Source organism: Carya illinoinensis, chromosome 14 (genome assembly GCF_018687715.1).
Source record: "Carya illinoinensis cultivar Pawnee chromosome 14, C.illinoinensisPawnee_v1, whole genome shotgun sequence".
NCBI classification, from domain to species: Eukaryota; Viridiplantae; Streptophyta; class Magnoliopsida; order Fagales; family Juglandaceae; genus Carya; species Carya illinoinensis.
This window is the reverse complement of record NC_056765.1, coordinates 8858845-8880949: the sequence shown is the minus strand read 5'-3', so window position 1 is coordinate 8880949 and position 22105 is coordinate 8858845. Positions and strand designations below refer to the sequence as shown.

The following is a 22105-nucleotide window of genomic DNA, read 5'->3' as shown; positions in this document are numbered from 1 at the left end:
AAGTAAATAGGACCAGGTGACTGGAGGACTAGGTAACTAGAATTAGTAAAGATAAAAGTAGATAATGCAAGTAAATAATGCAAATGAAAAGTAGATAATGTAAGTAGATAATGCAAGTATTGAAACAAATTCTTTGTTATTGAAAAATCTTACTCACAATAGTAATTACAAGGTAAAGTAATGAAAGACGAGAAGAAGAGTGGAGAAGACTTTAGGAGAGAGTAGGGATGGCTCTTAGGAAGTCTGGTTTCCACTTTGAAATGTTCTGCCTTGAACTGAAGTGAGGTACCCCTTTTATAGAACAAGGGAGTGCCTTTATAAAATATTAAAATAGTCAAATAGTGAATAGTAAATAGTAAAATTGACCGACTTTCACTATTCATTGAGACAAAATGTCTTTCAGTGCTTGCAGATGACAGACTTTTCAACTAAAAATATGAAGTCCATTTCGTCTACTTGTTCTGAAAGTAACATAATGGAAGTGTCTGAAAGTAAGGTCAGGAGACCAGTAGTCTTGTGGAACTTTGTGAAATATTTGACAGTTTGCTTTGGTAAATTAATCATCTGAAAGCTTTGGCATGCCTTCAGAATCATGGCCAAAGAAGTTATTGTATGAGTCATTATCAGCAACTGGAGCCTTGGAGGATGCATCTGAGTCAGACTCAGAATCTTCTTTGGCTTCATCTTCGTCGACTTCAAGGGAGGCCTTCAATATTTTAAATAAATATTTCTTCTTTAGTCCATCAAGAATGGTCTTCTTTTTAGACTTAGAAGATGATTTCTCTGAAATATTTGAAGTAGTGTCATGAGCAAGTGGATATTCTGAGAAATTAGGTGTCTTCACTGCAAAGAAATCCTTTAGGCTTAGGATATTTGGAGCAGTCTGAGGATTGTCTCTGCCTATAAGGGAAATAATATCTTCTGTGTGGGGAAATTTGTCCAACCATTTGGCAAAATAGTATCTGAGTAAAATATCACCATTCTTTTTATAACTCCATTTTAAAATCCATGAGATCTTGTACCTATTGCATAAATAGAGTAAGGAGGGAAATTTGACATTATGGCGATCCATCTTTGGGAGGGCCGCAGAGGAGAAATATTTGACCACTATTTGAAATCTTTCAGGAAAGATTTTATAAATAGGACCAAATTGGTTCCACCAATGTTGAAACCAATTATGGAAAGTATGGTTGGCCTTCTTGTCAAAATTTAAAAACCAAGAGGGTGATTGGTCTGGGGTTTGAAACATTTTAAATTTAAATCAAGTGTCAATATAGTCAAAGTAACAGTAAACAATATCTGATTGTGGCAATTTTTTAAACGTATAGGGATGGGTTCCCCATTCTTCTTTAGTAATTACTTTCAGAATATAAGCATTGTAGAAAATAATCTTAGTTTTATCAGTTTTGTTGAAAACAGGTTTAATGGTAAGAGATTTTACTTGAAACAAAATCTCAGAGTAAAATTGAAGATTTTTCCCTAAACTCTCAGGAATCAAATGGAAATTGGGGGAAAAGTAAGTAAAAGCAATTTTAAATGGATTTGTATATATGGACCGATGTGGTTCAATGTAAAACAGATTTCGGAAATATGCCTTTTTGATATAATCTGTTTTTGAAGCAGGAAAATATTGGGTTGGCTTAATCGTAGAAATAGGTTTAGCATACGGGGTCATAAGAAGTTGAAATAGTGGAGGAAAATGAAATAGGTCGGATGGTAGGAATACTACCAAGTGCAGTAAGCCTATTAGCAATATCTAATAGGGAAGCATGTTCATTTTTTAGAAGTAATTTATGTGGAATTGGGGGAGGAGACTCTGGTTTTTTTCCTCTGTCATTTTTATTGCTCGTGGTTTCTATAGGAATTCACGGGTAAGAAAATCAAGAATGAAATTATTAGATCCCTTTATATATTTAATATTGAAATTAAAAACACTTAAAATAGCTTGTCAATGTGCAAAAATATGCTTGGATGCAAAGTTTTCAACATCTTTTTCTAAAATATACTTTGCACTTTTGCAATCAATGCGTAATAAAAAAAAATTTTGTTTAATAAATTACTCTAAAATTTAGAAATGCACAGTACTATAGATAATATTTCTTTTTTAATAATAATATAATTTAGTTGTACACTATTCCAGACTTTAGAATGGAATTGAATAATTTGTTCAGACCAGTCTGGTGAAATTATTTGTTTCAGAATACCACTATAACCAATGTTAGAGGCATCTGTTTCAATTATTTTGAAAGAATCAGAAGTATGGATTCTGAGATACGGAAGAATTTTGACATGTGTCTTAATTTGTTTAACAAGATTAGTATAAATATTTATCTAAGGAGGAGGTTTGGAATGAAGTCTTTCAAAAACTGAACGTCATTGCTTTTGCATATCCTTGTAGAATTTAGCAACATAGTTAAGGGAATCAAGAAATCTATGCAATTGGGTTTTGTCAAGAATAACATCAGAAAATTTGTCAGCAAATTCAATCTCTCTATTGATGGGTCGAATTTTGCTTTCAGAAATATCATAACCAAGGAACCTAATTTTGATTTGGAATAGTTTAATCTTTTTGGCTGAAACAACAAGATCATTTTGTCTAGTGATATCTAGAAACGAGGACAAATGTTTCAGTAATCATCAATAGATTTTAAAAATATAAGAATATCATCAATGTAAACAATTGTCAAATGGGTGTATGAATTAAAGATGTCATTCATAATATTTTAGAATTCAATAGGGGTGTTTTTTATGCCAAAAGACATCACATTCTACTCATAGTGACCAAATGGGTTAGTAAAGGTAATCTTATATATGTCTAACTCGCTAATTTGGATCTGCCAAAACTTGGACTTTAGGTCAAACTTGAAAAATACCATTGCATTATACAACCTATGAATCAAGTTATTTTTGTTGGGAATAGGGTATCTAATCCACTCTAAGATTTTGTTCAAGGGTTTGTAATTAATAACTAGACGGGATATTCTTCTCTCAATTTCTACATTTTTTTGAACATAAAAAACAGTACAAGACCATGGAGACTTACTATGCCTATAATATTTTTGAAAAGTAAATCATTAATTTCATTTTTATAAAATTTTAAAATCTCACTATTCATTTGAATAGGTCGAACTTTAGTTGGAATCTTTCTTTCAAAAAAATCCTTAATGTAAGGTAAAGAAACATGTTTCTTCTTATACCAAAAGGCATTTGGAAGATAAAAAAAAAAAAAAAATCAACAATCAATCTATTGTTAAAATCATCAATTTTTTATTGAAGTAATTTACTGGACAATTGTTCAGAAATCTTTTTGAATCTGATTTCCTATTAAATGAAATTCAAACGCTTAGATTTTGTAGAAAGTAAAGATTTTAAACTTTTGTCACTATCAATTTTAAATTTTGAAGCAAATTTAAACTTGACTTTTTGGCCAAACGGATCAGTGGTAATACCATCATTTTCAAAAAAAAAAAAAAGAAAGATATAAAGTGGAAATAAAAGAAATGTCTAATATGACTTTGTTAGTCATATTTTGACAAGCACAGAAGGAATTTTAAAACAAACATTATTTTAGCAAACATGAGCAGTATTAAGCTACAAATAAATTTAATATTCTAGAGCTACATTCTATTGTGTACAGAAATAAAGGAGCACTACGCATGCAACAAGTGCATGTATTTTAGATGTTGTTATCAACAACTACTCAATTCCTTCTGTTGTGAGGTTGGTGAGCTGACAAACGTTGCAGAGGCAAGTTTGTCCTCAACAAAGAGATTCGTAAAAAGATGAGAGTTATGGTTGCTGGAGGTGATGGTACAGTTGGTTGGATGCTGGGAAGTCTCAGAGAACATATTGAACAAGGTAGGGAGCCATTTCCTTCTATAGAAATCATTCCACTTGATACTAGGAATGACCTGTCTTAGAGTTTCGGTTGGTGTGGTTCATTTCTTTTAAAGGAAAATCAAGTCGTCAAAAGATCTCTCCACATTCTACAAGGTCGTCGCAAGTCTTGTATGCCGTTTGGATAGTTGGCATATTCTGCTGTCAATGCCAGTTAGCGAAGTCGTTGATCCACCCCACTTATTGAAGATTACAAAAGAGTGTGTGCTTGATGAGGGCTTGGAAGTTGAGGGGGAGTTGCTTGAGAAAGTCACTTTCTATGAGGAAGTGCTTTATAATTAGTAATGCATCGAAATGATGCCAAAGTTTCTTATGGCTTCCACCATTTACGTAATGAAAAACCTTACCTTGCACAAGGTCCAATTGCAAACAAGCTAACATGCTTAGGGGTGTAACAGGCTTGGTTCAGTCCCGTTTTGGACAAAACAACAAGACAATTTTGTCTAATGATATCCAGAAACAATGACAAATGTTTCCAGTACTCATCAATAGATTTTGAAAATATAAGAACATCATCAATGTAAACAATGGTGAAATGGGTATATGAATTGAAGATGTCATTCATAATATTTTGAAATTCACTAAAGGCATTTTTTAGCCCAAAAGGTATCACGTTCCACTCATAATGACCTAATGGGGTAGTAAAAGCAGTCTTATATCTGTCTGACTCACTAATCTGGATCTGTCAAAACCTGGACTTTGGGTCAAACTTGAAAAATACCACTGCATCATACAACCTATGAATCAAGTCATTTTTGTTGGGAATAAGGTACCTAATTCACTCTATGACTTTGTTCAAGAGTTTGTAATTAATAAAAAGAAGGGGTATTTCTCTATCAATTTTTGCATTTTCTTAACATAAAAAGCAGCACAAGACCATGGAGACTTACTATGCCTAATAATATTTTTGGAAAGTAAATCATTAATTTTGTTTTTTCAAAACTTTAAAGTCTCACTATTCATTTGAATAGGTCGAACTTTAGTTGAAATATTTCTTTCAGAAAAATCTTTAATATAAAATAAAGAAACAACATATTTCTTCCTATGCCAAAAGGCATTTGGAAGATTAGAACAAATATCAACAATCAATCTATTGTTAAAATCATCAATTTTTTATTGAAATAATTTACTGGACAATTGTTCAAAAAACATTTTGAATCTGAATACCTATGGAAGGAAATTCAATGCTTAGTTTTTGTATAAAGAAAATATTTCAAACTTTTGTCAGTATCAATTTTAAATTTTAAAGCAAATTTAAACTTGACTTTTTGACTAAAAGGATCAGTGGTAATACCATCATTTTCAGAAAGAAATAGATATAAAGAGGAAATAAAAGGAATGCCTAATATGACTTTGTCAGTCATATTTTAACAAGCGCAAAAGGGATTTTAAAACAAATATTATCTTATCAAACATGAGCAGTATTGAGCTACAAATAAATTTAATATTCTTGTGCTATATTCTATTGTATACAGAAATAAAGGAGCACTATGCATGCACCCAGTGCATGTATTCAGAGGTTGTTATCGAGAGCTGCTTAGTTCCTTTTGTTGTGAGGTTGGTGAGTTGACAAACGTTGCAGAGGCAAGTTTGTCCTCAACAAAGAGATTTGTGAAAAGATGAGAGTTATAGTTGTTGGAGGTGATGATACAATTGGTTGGGTGCTTGGAAGTCTCGAAAAACATATTAAACAGGGTAGGGAGCCATTTTCTCCTATAGAAATCATTTCACTTGATCCTGGGAATGACCTATCTAGGAGTCTCGGTTAGGGTGGTTCATTTCTTTTATATGAAAATCACACCGTCAAAAGATCTCTCCACATTCCACAAGGCTATTACAAATCTTGTACGACTTTTGGATAGTTGGCATGTTCTGCTGTTAATGCCAATTGACGAAGTCGTTGATCCACCCTACTCACTGAAGATTACAAAAGAGTGTGTGCTTGGTGAGGGCTTGGAGTTGAGGGGGAGTTGCTTGAGAAAGTCACTTGCTATGAGGGAGTGCTTTATAATTAGTAACACGTCAAAATGGATGCCAAAGTTTCTTATGGCTTCCACCGTTTACGTAATGAAAAACCTTACTTTGCACAAGGTCCAATTGCAAACAAGCTAATATGCTTAGGGGTGTAACATGTTCAGTTCGTTTTGGACAAAACAATAAGACAATTTTGTCTAATGAGTTCTAGAAACGAGGACAAATGTTTCCAGTACTCATCAATAGATTTTGAAAATATAAGAACATCATCAATGTAAACAATGGTGTAATGGGTGTATGAATTGAAGATGTCATTTATAATATTTTAGAATTCACTAGGGGCATATTTTAGGCCAAAAGGCATCACGTTCCACTCATAATGACCTAACGGGATAGTAAAGGTAATCTTATATCTGTCTGACGCACTAATATGGATCTGTCAAAACTCAGACTTTAGGTCAAACTTGAAAAATACCACTACATCATACAACCTATGAATTAAGTCATTTTTGTTGGGAATAGGGAACCTAATCCACTCTAAGACTCTGTTCAAGGATTTGTAATTAATAACTAAATGGGATATTCCTCTATCAATTTATGCATTTTTCTTAAGATAAAAAACAACACAAGACCATGGAGACTTACTATGCCTGATAATATTTTTTGAAAGTAAATCATTAATTTCATTTTTACAAAATTTTAAAGTCTCACTATTCATTTGAATAGGACGAACTTTAGTTAGAATATTTCTTTCAGAAAAATATTTAATATAAATTAAAGAAACAACGTATTTCTTCCTATGCCGAAAGGCATTTGGAAGATCAGAACAAATATCAACAATCAATCTATTATTAAAATCATCAATTTTTTTATTAAAGTAATTTACTGGACAACTGTTCAAAAATTGTTTTGAATCTGATTTTATACTGAAGGTAATTCAAATGCTTGGTTTTTGTGGAAAGTAAAGATTTCACATTTTTGTCAGTATCAATTTCAAATTTTGAAGCAAATTTAAACTTGACTTTCTGGACAAAAAGATCAGTCATAATACCATCATTTTTAGAAAAGAATGGATATAAATAGGAAATAAAAGGAATGTCTAATATGACTTTGTCAGTCATATTTTAACAATCATAGATGGTATTTTTCAAGTTTGACCTAAAGTCTGAATTTTGCCAAATCCAGATTAGTGAGTCAAATAGATATAAGACTGCCTTTACTATTCCATTTGGTCACTATGAATGGAACGTGATACCTTTTAACCTAAAAAACGCCCCTAGCAAATTCCAAAATATTATGAATGATATCTTCAATTCATACACCCATTTCACCATATTAATGATGTTCTTATATTTTCAAAATCTATTGATGAGCACTAGAAACATTTGTCCTCATTTCTAAATATCATTAGACAAAATGGTCTTGTTGTTTCAGTCAAAAAGATTAAACTATTCCAAACCATTATTAAGTTCCTTAGTTATGATATTTCTAAAAGCAAAATTCGACCCATCAATAGAGCCATCAAATTTATTGACAAATTTTAATTCTTGACAAAACCCAATTGCAAAGATTTCTTGGTTCCCTCAACTATGTTACTGAATTTTACAATGATATGTGAAAACAATGTCGTCCACTTTTTGAAAGACTTCATTCTAATCTTCCTCCTTGGACAAATATTCATACTAATCTTGTTAAACAAATTAAGACACATGTCAAAATTTTTCCGTGTCTCGGAATCTCTACTTCTGATTCTTTCAAAATAGTTGAAACAGATGTCTCTGATATTAGTTATGGTGACATTCTTAAACAAATAGTTTCACCAAACTTATCTGAACATATTGTTCGATTCCATTTTGGAGTCTGGAATAGTGCACAACTTAATTATAGTATTATTAAAAAAGAAATATTATCTATAGTACTATACATTTTTAAATTTCAGAGTGATTTAAACAAAAAAAATTTATTACGCATTGCTTGCAAAATTGCTAAGTATGTTTTAGAAAAAGATGTTGAAAATATTGCATCCAAGCATATTTTTGCGTGTTGGTAAGCTATTTTAAGTGTTTTTTATTTTAATATTGAATATATAAAGGGATCTGATAATTCCATTCCTGATTTTTTTATCGTGAATTCTTGTAGAAACCACGAGCAAGAAAAATGACAAAGAAAAAAACCAGAGTCTCCTCCCCCAATTGCACATGAATTACTTCTAAAGCATGAACGTGCTTCCCCATTAGATATTACTAATAGGTTTACTGCACTTGGTAGTATTCCTACCATCCTACCTATTTCATTTTCCTCTGCTATTTCAATTTCTTATGACTCGTATGCTAAACCTATTTTTACGGTTAAGCCAACCCAATATTTTCCTGCGTCAAAAACATATTATATCAAAAAGGCATATTTTTAAAATCTATTTTACATTGAACCACACCGGTTTATGTATACAAATCCATTCAAAATTGCTTCTATTTATTTTCTCCCCAATTTCCATTAGATTCATGAGAGTTCAGGGAAAAATCTCCAATTTTATTTTGAGATTTTATTTCAAATAGAATATCTTACCATTAAACCTATTTTCGACAAAACTAATAAAACCAAAATTATTTTACATAGTGCTTATATTCTAAAAGTAATTACTGAAGAAGAATGAGGAACCCATCTCTATACTTATAAAAAATTACCACAATCAGATATAGTTTACTGTTACCTTGACTATATTGACGCTTGCTTTAAATTCACAATGTTTCAAACTTCAGACCAATCACACTCTTGGTTTTTCAATTTGGACAAAAAAGTCAAGCATACTTTCCCGCTTTGGTTTCAACATTGGTGGAATCAACTTGGTTCTATTTCTGAAATCTTTCCTGAAAGATTTTAAATCGCTATCAAATATTTTCCCTCTGCGGCCCTCCCAAATATGGACTGCTATAATGCCAAATTTTCCTCCTTACTCCATTTATGTAAGAGGTACAAGATCCCTTGGATCTTAAAATGGAGTTATGAGAAGAATGATAATATTTTACTTAGACATTATTTTGTCAAATGGTGGGATAAATTTTCCCATATAGAAGACATTATTTCCTCTATAGCCAGAGACTATCCTCAGACTGCTCCAAATATCCTAAGCCTGAAGGATTTCCTTGCGATGAAGACACGTACTTTGCCTGAATATCCACTTGCTTAGGACAACACTTCATTTCTAATTATATGGTCCTCTAGTTATCCAGTCATCCTTCCCTTCTACTCTACTTTATTATGCTTTCCTTATGCGTCCTTTTTGGTATCATATAAATATATATATATATAATATAGTATATTATAGTATATAATACTATAGTAATAATATATTGTAGCACATTATAATATATAATATAATATTATATTATATTATATTATATTATAATATATAGTAATATAGTATTAGTATAACTATTAATATGCGCTATATAATATTTGTATAACTATTAATACAATAAACAAAATGATATGAGATTTTAAAATTTCATATTATATTAATTAGTAATTTATCATATAATATAAAGCTATTTTATATATAGTTATATATTATATATAAATATTATATACAATATAAAAATTTAAAATATATATAAATCGGTTTGGTCTGGTTTTAGAAAAAAAAAATTGAAACCAGACTGATTTTGACCGGTTTTAAGAAAAATAAAATAGTATCGAACCGAACCAAACTTGGGACCAGACCGATTCCACCGGTTTGGTCCGGTCCAATCCGATTTACAGGTTTATCGATTTTTTTTACACCCCTAAATATGCTCTACTTACAGTGGCACTCAAGGTTGGTTCTTCACACCTTGTTGAGTGATCCAACTTTGAAAGGCTTGAAGAATATTTTGAGGATGCATGTCAAAAAGGTCAATGGCTCAAAATGGGAGCAGATTCCAATTTTCTCAAGTGTAAGGGAAATTGTTGCTTTAAATCTTCCTAACTTTGGGAGCATTGTAATTGCTTGTTGTATCAATTTCATCGTTAGTAAAAAAAAAAAAAATCAAAGAGAGAGAACAATTTGTCCAAGACCTTTTGATTCTTCATTTCACACCTCTCTCTCTCTCTCTCTCATTCTTTTTCTAAATCCCTAGTCCTTTCTTTCTATCTATATAAATACTCAACAAATGCATCAGTTGCGAATGAAAGATTGAGAGAGAGAGAGAGGGAGAGAGAGAGAGAGAGAGCTCTATTCTTAATAAATTTTGTAGAACCTTCTGATGTGGGCTATCAATCTTTATGTTTTGGTTGTTGGATTTCTTCGCTACGTAATGTGGGGGTTTTCATGGTCACCTACTATCTATCTATGAAGCTCTAAACTTTTGTGGCGGTTTTATTCGAGTTCTTTAGCTGCACAACCATGTCTTCACTTAAAAGAGAAATTCAAAGTTGATCAGAAAATTAGTGTTTCCCATACTTCATTTTCTCAACGAAGAGAAATTCAAAGAAACCCCTATTTTTACAAGGTCTTCTACAGTTCAGAGTGGAGAAGAGAAGTAAAGGCATGGGCTTTGGATGTGGCTACAATTCAGAGTGGAGAAGGAGGATGAAATGTGATATCCTCACTTAGTTTATTTTATTCTCTTAATTTGCTATGGAGAAAGAAACGCATAAAACACAATGTTTCCTTTATTATAGTGGCATGCTAGTCATTTTTGTGTACAAAGGGTGCGAGAAAATGCCTGCCTTTAGAGTTTTCCTCAAAATTCTTTCAACTAATCTCATCTAATCATTATAATTTTCACAAATTTTTACATAAAATATAATAAATAATTCAACTTTTTAGAATTCCAAAATAATAATAATATTAAAAAATAATATTCTAACAAATATTTTATTCAGCTTTTAACTTTTATCTAAAATCATCACATCTCATCTCACTATCCAAACCACACCTATTGTCACTAAAGACTTTGTTATTTGCAACAATCCATGGATCATCTTGCTTTGAATGTGTAGCACTATGGTCTATTTTCACCCAGAGAAAAGTAAGGGGCATATTAGTCATGGGCATCTTTGATGGGCCCCCAAATGCATGGAAAAATATAGGTAGCCCATTTTTCTCAACTATTGGTAAGCCCGTTAGTTGGTACAGTGGTGGGCTTTCATCAATTCAGTTAGTATTAGGCCTAACTAGGGAAATACAAGAGTACTTGCAATATCAGCCGCTCACTCAGAGCATGCATATCAACCACTCGATCCATCCTCGCCCTCCCTCTATAAAAGCAACCGCCCTAATGGATGCCTGCAAATCAGTTCGCCTACTATCTCTCTCCTCTGGTCGATGGGCAATTTGGGTTTCTTAATTTCTTTTGGTTCTGTAAGATCTCTTTTTCAATGCCATGCCTCTAGCACTCTGCTTCTCGAATCTATTTCCAAAAAGAATTTTTTTACCTAGCTCTCTTTTGAATTCCTTTCCTCTTTTTTGTCTTTTTGGAAACGCTTCATCATCTAGATAGTGCGGATTAGATCAAATTCCCTCATGACTCGTTCCCTTGAAGCAATATTGATTGTGTTCCTGCGTTTTTTGAGAATCTCTCCCTTAGTTCTTTGCTTCTTTGGGAGAACAATGGAGCAACTAGATTTTTTTTTTTTTAATGTAAAATGAGTTTTCATTTTATCTTTTTTATGGGTAACTGTGGTATGTTTCAACGATGATGAGCCATACAAACATGTAATGATTTCTAGTGATGATCGCAACTCTTTAAAGAACATCTAAGGAACTGAGTTCCATAACAGATTCAGTACTCCATGGTATATTTTGTCTTTCTTTTTCTTCTTCTTCTTCGTAATCTGATTTTTCATTTCAATTTCTTACTTGTGGGCTTCAATTCTCATGCAATTTTCTTGATTTTGGCTTACACTAGAAAACTTTTTCTATTTGTGTTTTGGCCAAGTGAAACTGAAGCACAGAATTATGTTCTCCTTGCTATCCAGTGCTCCATTCATGCTGCAATAGGACGTTGGTGAACTATATTCATCTTTACCTCTTCAAAATCATCGTCATCCATTGAAATGATTTGAATTGTAATCAAACGGTTTGAATATGGTTTAAATTATCGAAACTGTTCATTTATGTTCCAAATAGATTGGAAAATTTTTAGTAGCTTAGAATTATCTTCCTAAGAAATCAAGCACCAATTTTTGGAACAGATATCCCTTGAAATAGAACGAGAATGAATATTTGAAACATATATTAATGGTAATGTGATTTACTTGTTTTGATTTGCATCACTGCATTGCTCTATGATCATAGATCGTCACGGATGATTTGTCAATATGAACTAAAAAGAAAATAAAAGAAAAAGAAGAGTAAGAGCACTGTTAATGAATTATGCCTATGTAAAGGATAATTTTAATGAATGTAAGATGAATTTAGATTTTGAATATTTCATTTACATAAGTCTCCACATTGGAATAGCTTTTCTTTATTATATAACAATAAAATAATATAAGATAAATTTAACTTGGCTATTTCATATCAAATCTCTACATTAGATTATCTATTTATTGATTATATAGTAATGAATAATTAATAATTTAAAAAATATTTAATTTGTTTAATTATTAATTTATTTTATTTTATCATATTTTAATTATCTGTTATTATTATATTTTATTTTATTATATTTTACTATTTAATTTAAAGAAACTGATGAAAGTTTATCAATGTAAATGGAGAGAAAAGAAAGCGTTATAAAAAATAATAAAATAAAATTTACTCTTTATATAGTATAGATCAAATTTGGTATTTTCCTCTAGAATACTGTAGCTAAAAGCTACAAACTTTGCTAATAGCTAATCTATTGTAAGTTTATTTTGTATCAAATAGTTAAAAAGTACAAGTTATTTTAGATATAGAATATTCAATGAGACTGCTCTAAGGGCTGATTTGGATGTTAAGTAAGGTTGATCTGACTTCAAATGATTTGAATTAATCTGTAAATAGTAATATTTTGTAGATTCAATCAAATATGTTTAAATGTAAATAAGTTAAAATATGTGTTTAAATGTATAAAATAGGAAATTGAAAAGGTAGTAGGTTTTATCAATTATTGATTTGAGATGGGTTGAGATGATTTTATCTTTCAAGCACAGGTTAATCACATTTCATCCCAACATTCATACATTCAAACACAAATACTTTTTAATTGTAAATCTTTAACTGTTTTATCTGATCATTATAATTTTTTAAAATTTTAAAATAAAACATAAAATAATTTAATTTCTTAAATTTTGAAATAAAATTTATATAAAAAATTATATTTAACAATATTTTAATTTTATAATGTTTTCATTTAATTTTGTATATTATTTTTCACAATTCTAGAAAATATTTTAATTTAAATTATTTTATTATTATTCATGCATTTTTCATCTCATTTCAATATTTAAAAATTCAAACAAGCCCTAATTGGAATTGTGATTCCTGAAATTTCTTTTTTTCTTTTTGGAACTAGAGAAATAATATTTATAGTCGTAGAGAGTGTAAATATTGTATATTTTAAAAAAAAGTGAGTAAAAATAAGATTCACTTAAAAATTAATTTTTTTTAATGATGAGTTCTATTATTTTTTTTTTACAAGAGTGAGCCATTGTATCTAAAATAGAATAACAAAAAGTCTCAAAATTTGATGCCCAAGAGATTCATTTGATGCCCAAAGGATTTGAAGGTAGAATGCTTGGAAATGGCAGTGGGTGGCTAGCCGTTGGATAGGTGCTAGAAGGATGTTTTTGTTTTAAGAGATAAAAACTTTTCATTCATCACTAAATTTGTTACATTCTTTATCATGTACAATCAATCTATGTATAATCGAAGGACCATCCTCGATTCAACATATCTGTTCTTCATTCTATATTGCTAATTTTGCTAATTTATAGATCACTAGATTTCCTTCCTTATGTACAAAAGCAATAGACCACCATTCTCTTTGTCTTATGATCTTCTTTACAATGAAAGATGTTTTGAGTGTAGGGTGGCAACGTTTGTTTGTTTTTTTAGAGCTTGCTTATGAAATCCACACTTGATGGTATCAGTGCAAGCAAATCACACATGGCCGTTTCTTTGGAAAAATGATGGAGGGAGGAGGGAGAACAACTTCAAATTAGAGTAATATGTGTTTGTGTTTTACACCCTTCAATAGGAACCTGACACTTTAGCAACTTACTTCATTTCCGTGAGTGTGAGTTGAGGAGATCACACCCTCCCTTTCCACCAATCGCTCTCCCTTTCTCTCTTCTCTCATTTCTCTTTCTCTTCGCCTATCTCTTCTCCCTAGTATTGGGTAGTTGGGAGTGCCTTCTCTTGCTGTTTCTATCTTATAATTAGTTTGGCATCATAGTTGTAGCATTTTTTTTTTCATAATGAAATTCACTTTCTCCTAGATGATTGCCTCTGAGGTATTTTATAGAATTCCGTTCTTTTTTATTATTATTGATTCTCTTATATTCTCATTCTATATCGATTTTTTTCTTTTCTCATTCTAATATAAGAAATGGATGGCAACATTGCTACCATTGTCTTTCTCACAACATGAGATTCACCACATGAGAGATAGTGAGCGTGACTAAGAGGTATTTCAAATGTGAGAGCTTCAATTTGAGGGGAGAGAGAGAGAGAGAGAGAGAGAGAGAGAGAGAGAGAGAGAGAGAGAGAGCACGGGAATTGAGTCCCTACATGAAGCTCTATTTTTCACTTCCCTACACAGCTACATATCACAGTTCTATTGGAAGATGTAAATATGCTCTCTACATCGGGTCTAGTTCCTAGGCACCCACAACAGTAAAAAGGGATGGGTTGTTGGAAAGAGAGATGCTAGGAACTGGTTATGGTGTAAAGACTCTCTTTACACCCTCCAATAAGCAGTTGCCACGTTGGAGCTCTTTAGAGAAAAAGAGGCAACCAACCTCACCCCCCTCCCCCAATGTACTAGGACTCTTTCCCTCTCTCTCTCTCTCTCTCTCTCTCTCTGTCTCTCTCTCTCTCTCTCTCAAGCTGAACCTCCAACATTGGTTTGCACTCTCTCTCCCTCCTCAAGTAGCCTCAGTCTCTCTCTCCTTAAGCAAATCCAAAACTTTCAAGCCCAAAGACCTCTCTCAACTAATATCCATTAGCAGGTTGACTTCTCTATAAGTAAACTTAATATTTGTTGAATCTGGTGTATTTTAAGAGCTGAAGTTGTGAATGTGGTTATAAATCTAGTGTATTTTATGTATTTAGGGGCTAGTGTATTTTATGTATATAGGGGTTGATGTTGTGTATTTGTGTTCTTTTTGTCTATATGTGAGTTAGGGAGAATTTGGTTGTAAAATGAGTATAGGTTTGCAGTTACTAAAGGTTGTTGGCTATTTTTGTTGACATAAATTTTCTATGGCACTTACTTTTAATTTTGTGAGATTATTATTTAACATTTATGAGTTTTTATGTCTTTGTTGTGCAAATTGGGTCATGGTCATGTAGCAGTGGAAAATACTGTAATTTTCTAAAGATTGTTAACAAATTAAGTGTTTTACTTTTTAATAGATGACTTAGTAATTCTGGCACAATTAAAGTTTTTAAAACCTTACTACTATGGTCATTGCACATGTACACATGTAGTAGAAACTTCACTAAACATGTAATTTTCTAAAGAATATAACTTTTTCGTATGTTAATTTTCTAAAAGACTGTTGTTACATGATACCAAGTTGATTAAGGCTCCATTTGAATAGTGGAGTGTTCTCATAACACTTGACTATTATTTATTATTTTATTACTTTCTATTACTATTCAATATTTTATCATTACTTTTACACTATTATTCACAGAATATCTGAGATTACCTTGTTACCCAAATGAAACCTAAAAGCTTGAATGATGAGTATTTCTATGGATGACGTTGGAATTTTAGGTTTTGATAACTATAGTTTTGACAAAGTTATGATGATTGAAAATTTGAATGTTGAGGCTGAAGAAGATAGTGACTTGCCCAAGGAATCGAATGTCGTGTCATCTTCACATGGGGACTTGTATGTGGGGCTACAATTTGACGATTTAGAAGATTTACTTACTTTCTATAAAGCCTACTCTAGAAAAATGGATGTAACCTTTGAACAAACCACACTTGATTGGCAAAGGAAGATAGATCATCGGTTGGGGTAGAATATGTTTGTTAGAGAGAGGGGTTTTGTCACCATAATTATAAATTGAAAGAAAGAGCAAGATCCGAGGCTGCAAAAACAAAGATTGGGTGTAAGGCAATGATGACAATAAGGAATGATTGAGAGAAATGGGTTGTGTCATAAATAAATTAGGGATGGCAACACTGAAAATAATATCCATTTTGAGTAAGGAGTTTGGTGATGACTACAATATTGGTTGTATTGGTAAAGACATTTAGAATTATTTGGACAATTGAAGGGGACAACATCTTGGAGAGGGAGACACACAAAACTTGTACAATTTTTTGGAAAGCGAACATAATAATCTAGGCTTTGTGTATTCGATCCAAGTCGATGAAGATGGGTTGATGTGAGATTGTTTTTGGGCAAATGCTAGATCATAGGCCACATACCAATATTTGGGGACATTGTATTTTTGATGTGATGTACCTTACAAATTACTACAAGATAACTTTTGTTTAGTTTACTGGAGTTAACCATTGTCATCAATCTGTTAAGTTTGAATGTGCCTTACTCATTAATAAGATAGCCGAGTCTTATACATGGTTATTGAAAACGTGGCTTGAACCGATGCTTGGTCGTGCTCTCTCAAGAAGTAATGGCTAAGACTATTGATGAGGAATCGCCCAATACAACTCATAAATTATGCTTATGGCATCTCTTACAAAAAGTGTTTAAACATTTAGCATATGTCTAGCCATTGCTTTAACATTGTATTCATGAAATACTTACAATTGAGGAATTTGAGTTGGAATGGATTGAAATGATAGTAAAGTATTAATTGGAAGAAAATAGTTGGTTGTAGAATATTCATAACAAGCAGAAAAGGTGAGTGCCAGCCTACTTGAGTGGTTATTTTGCACTGGAATGTCTACAACTCAACAAAGTGAGAATGTGAAAAAGTTTTTTAAAGACTATGTTTGTTCAAGTATGATGGTTAGTGACTTCATCCACCAATATGATAAAGAATTGGACGTTATTATCTCAATAAGAAAGAGAAAGATGCAAAGATAAAAACTACTAATCCGATTATAATGAACAACATACTTTAATCATATGTTTTAGAGAGTTGGGCGTTCAATCAATGTTTTGAATACCGTACCGGATGCCGTACCGGTCAAGGCACTGGAACGAAATATTTCGGTACCGGTACCGTTTCGTGTACCGTTTCGGGATAGTCGATATATAAATAAATTATATATATAAATATATATATATTAATTATATTTCAAAAGAATAATTTATATATAAATAAATTATACATAAATACATATATCTATATAAATTATAAATAGTTTAGTCTAAATTGGGGGTAAAAAAATAAATTTGTAGTTTGAAAAAATGAAAAAAAAAAAAAAACGAAACCGAAATACCGGCCGGTACATAGGCCGGTACAGGCCGAAATCTCGGTCGGTACGGCCGGTATTTGAACCGGTACGAAATTACAGAATTTCTGTACCGGTCCGATGGCCGGTACGGAATATACCGGCCGTATCGGCCGGTACGGTACGATTTTAAAAACACTGCGTTCAATACAAAGAGTCACAGGGTATATGAGATATGTGGCGATGAGGTGCCGATGGAGACGACCACAACTACATTAGTCATGAAATATTGTTTGATGATGTAGTTTGATGAAGTTGTCGATATGGGCTCATAGTCTATCCAAAAATATCAGCATGTTTATAAGGGCACAAAGAATATCTAGCAAAAGCTTCTCTTGATGACTGCTGATGACAGAAATATGGAGGGACCTACTGTGAATGGCCAAGTATTCTTAAACTTTTCATTGCAAGATCCTCTACAGATTTCATCTAAATGAAGGCCTAAATCGCTATGACAACAAAACCCAAAAGAAAATGTATTAATGAAGAAGTGGTGATGCAATATTTATAAGAAAGAGGGGCATGGTTGAAACAATTGTTCATCACGTAGGTACTTAGAACTTCCTAATTATGATTCTAATTAATCTAGGCTTTTTAAATGTAGATTTCAACTTTATTTGAAGGGGATGCTTTTTTTTTTTGTAGGAATATGGGAGATACAAGCAATTATATTTGACATATCTCTATACCCGGCCACTTTCTCAACTACATTTGACATGCCTGAGCTACACCCAATTCGAGTGTATTTTATTAAGACTTTTTTATTCACTTCGTCCTTTTTAAATCATAACCTTTTTTTTTGTTTTTTTGCAAGAATATGCCAGGAAGGAACACAACTACATTTGGCATGTCTCAAGGCTGTGCTTCATGGAATTTTCACGTCTCAGAATCATTAATTATGGGTTGATGTCAATGAGTCTTATTCAATATGTTGTTCATTGTAAAAAAACATTTGTGGACTAGTGTAGTCACTGCTGATTTTGGATTTGTATATTGAATATCAACAATGCTTATGAATTTTTTTCTCAAAGTTGATGTCCAGAAGCAATACATTCAAAGATGATTTCTTATGAATTTGGTAGCAAATTTACCTATATTTTTGTTAGCTGTTTAATCTCATTTTATAACCTTACCTAGTTGGTGGTACATGTTGGGCTGTCCAGAAATAGAAAAACTATCTTAATCTAAAAAAATATAGAATTACAGCTAATGTCTAGAAGAAATACATTCATATCATAGACTGATTTAGAAGTTACATAAACACATTCATATCATAGATTGATTAAAAAAGTAAATACAACTTGTCATGATAAACCAATACATCTTAATGTAGCATTAGACGAGTTACATCATCATTGACTTGATAAAATTTTAGACTAACCAATAACTCAATAAATACAACCCAGGACTCAATCAATGCTCCTTTGTACTTCTTCTTCATTGCTTGAAATTTTGCGTCTTGAATCCTCACACATTCAAAGTTTATTCTTTCATTTTTTTGTAGTGCTAGTTCTGAGGTTCTCTTACAACCTCCATTTGTTTCATCTCAAGATCAACCCATTCAAAACATTCATACTATTTTTTAATCTTATAATATGAATAATTGAGAAACCACCAACCAAAACTGTTTGCATTACCCAATGTCCTAAGTTTGGAAGGAATGCTACAATAACATAGTGTTTTTCATCCCAAGATCACTTCACCTTTTATCCTCATAAACTATGAACTAGATATGTTATTTACACCACTACTATCCATATTGTTGCAAATAAAAAGAAAATAATCCGTTAACAACCGAATTTAAAATTGAAGAAAGTTTCAATATTCACCAATGATACCTACAACGAGCAGTGATACAACGATATTTCATCTGAACATGCCAAACACTGGTGCTATCTTTTCAATAATACAAGGACTAGATGAAACTAACTAGCACTTCATAATCAAGGTCTTGAATATCAATTACCAATTTATCTGAAGTGAAACATCTCATCCAAAATATTACATTTAATAACACACAAACCTATATGGTCTAAATTTACAAATAAATAAATAAAAATCCATGCATTATTTACATAGTTTTCCTAGTTCCACTGTTGCATGACCTGGTTTGCAAAACAACAAAATTAAAAGTAAGTGTCACAATTTTAAATTAAGGATTTTAAATTGTTTTTAATTTTATTTTATTAGTACCTTTATTATTACTAATTTTAATGATTAATATTTCCTTAAGAACCTTTAGATTTTCATCTGCTACTTCCATTTCAATTCCTCACACGATCTCTTTGATTTTGAAATGGTTACAATGTAAGAGCTGAATCTTTCAATTTATATTTCATATTATCAGTGTTTTGAACAGAGTAGGAAATATCCATCTCCTTGATTCTCTGGTTCTGTAGGGATTCTCTGTTTCCATCCTACATAACCAAGCAAATTTTCTCTTGGTAAGTTATACTACACTTATATTTTTTAGTGATCTCCATAGCTTTTTCTCTCTTTTCTAATTCTGTTAGCAAAACAATTTCTCACCCCTTAAATCTCCTACACCGTGTCACAGAAAATCATTTGCTTACTCTGCTACCATTATAGTCTATTTGGCCACTTAGATCTGTCCGTGCTCAGCATTCCTTTTCTCTGGTAGTAAGCCTCAACGACTTGCTCTCTCTGTGTGTGCGCGCGCGCGTGTTCTTTTGATTCTTGATAAGCACTATCGAGACTGTCTTTTTTCTCTCTGTAATCCACTATACTCAGAGACCAATTTTAGCTATATTGTCGTTGATCTTCCCCGGAACTATCACATCTGCCTCCTCTCACGGTGAGCTTGATTTCCTCACTGTCGCATGATATTTTCTTCTCCATTGAAGTGTTTTTTTTCTGAAGTTTATTCTTTTGTGCATTGTGCATCAAACTTCATTTTATTTTCAGTTGGTACAATAAAGCCCCTGCATGTTTTGGTTATCACGAAATTTCCCTTCAAACAATACAATTGAACCTTCCATAGAAAGCCCCTAGAAGTCTCATTGTTGTGTAATTTCAATTCTACCCTTAAACACGTTGTTAAGTTTCACATAAAAGTTTCATTAGTAGTGTTTTGTTTTTAGATGGGCTGCACTCTGATGTTGGGCCGATTTAGTTATTAAAACACAGAACTATTTTTAAGTTGGGTTAATTTATTTAAAGTCGGCCCAGAAACATTGTTTTAAACAAGTAGCCCAGAAATCTTATTTTTCTGAAAATTCGTAGGCATTAAATTATGTCATTTAGTATTAATCCTTTTCTAAATCATATTACAACAGTATTTTATGAGGATTCAAATTTTATTTCTTAATAATTTTGAACGCAATTAAACCTATGTAAGTTATCTTAAATTTAAGTATAAGATAAGATCAAATCAGTTAATCAGATGTCATTTCAGTTCAATTTTAAAGTGGATGTATAAGCTACAAATTTAAGCATGGTCCACCGTAAAATGCTAGAATACTACTCAATGGCACCCCTTGCTATTGTGGGATGTAAAGACGATGCACAACCTTACACATAGAGTTAAGTGTGTGAGCCAATTACATTAGACAATTAATTTAAATAAATTAAGACAATCATGCATAGCATGTGCATTAACATGATATGACATGAATTTTATTCTTTTAGCATGAAAATTTTATGAAAGCCTTTTATTTATAATGTTTACATGGTGATGAGTTCTTATTGAGTCTTTGACTCATTTTAATTTTATTTCATTTATTTTACCACCCAAGTAAAAAGAATGAGAATTATGAGTAGGCACGCAAAGTTAGAATGAGTGAACTAATAAACCTTAAACTATATTTAGGATTTATTATTCATTTAGTTGGTTTGAAAACTTGGATATAATTATATTTTAGACTATGGTTTAAATTAAGTTTTCTATTGGGATGAACAATAGTTTTATTAAATTATGCAAGTCTCTTATTTGACTTCGGTTATATATGTACGTGACATTTCTAACCTTAAGAAAGGGGATGTTGCACCCTAAAATACACTAGATTCAATAAAATATTCAGTTTACTTACAAAGAAATGAACCTATTGGCAGAGATCGACCGAGAGAAAGTCTCGAGCTTGAGTGTTTCGTCTCCTCAATGGGAAAGAGATTGAGGCGGCTTGAGGAGGGGAGAGAGAGTGTAGGCTAATGTTGGAGGTTGAGAGAGAGAGAGAGAGAGGTCGGAATTATTATTTTTTTTTTTGGTTTGAGAGAGAGGGAAAGAGGGGGGATAAAGAAAAAGGGAGAGACGAGAGAAACAAAAAATCCTAATACGCGGGGATTTAAGGGGAAGGGGATGTATTTTGAGTGAGTCCGATTGTATCTTTTTCTCTATTCTGATATCTACTTATTGAAAAATAAGGGTGAAGAGTAGAGTCGAAACTCCTCCATCCGCCCTAACATTGCCCTCCAGCGGAAGGCAAAACAAACTTTGGAGATCTTTAGAGGGGAAGGATAAATGATAAAGATATAACTATTTTATGGTTACTGTACAACCCTATTTGAAATCGAGAGTAATTTTGTAAAATTAATAACTTTTTTTTTTTTTTTTAAGTAGCGCAATTATAATAATTATTTGTAAAATTATTGTGGGCATTTCATCACCCATAAGTTGATGTCACGTAGTTTAAAGCATAGATAATGTCTAA

At 31.9% G+C, this 22105-nt stretch overlaps 2 non-coding genes across 2 annotated transcripts; both read left to right on the top strand.

Annotated features, from left to right (window-relative positions):
* The first annotated feature begins 11539 nt into the window (after positions 1-11539).
* Positions 11540-11625, top strand: LOC122295318. Its single transcript, XR_006237973.1, has one exon. It is a non-coding gene; the product is annotated as a small nucleolar RNA SNORD25 (small nucleolar RNA).
* Positions 11626-11727: 102 nt separating this feature from the next.
* LOC122295275 lies at positions 11728-11871 on the top strand. The gene has a single exon (XR_006237934.1). It is a non-coding gene; the product is annotated as a small nucleolar RNA snoR136 (small nucleolar RNA).
* Positions 11872-22105: the final 10234 nt, after the last annotated feature.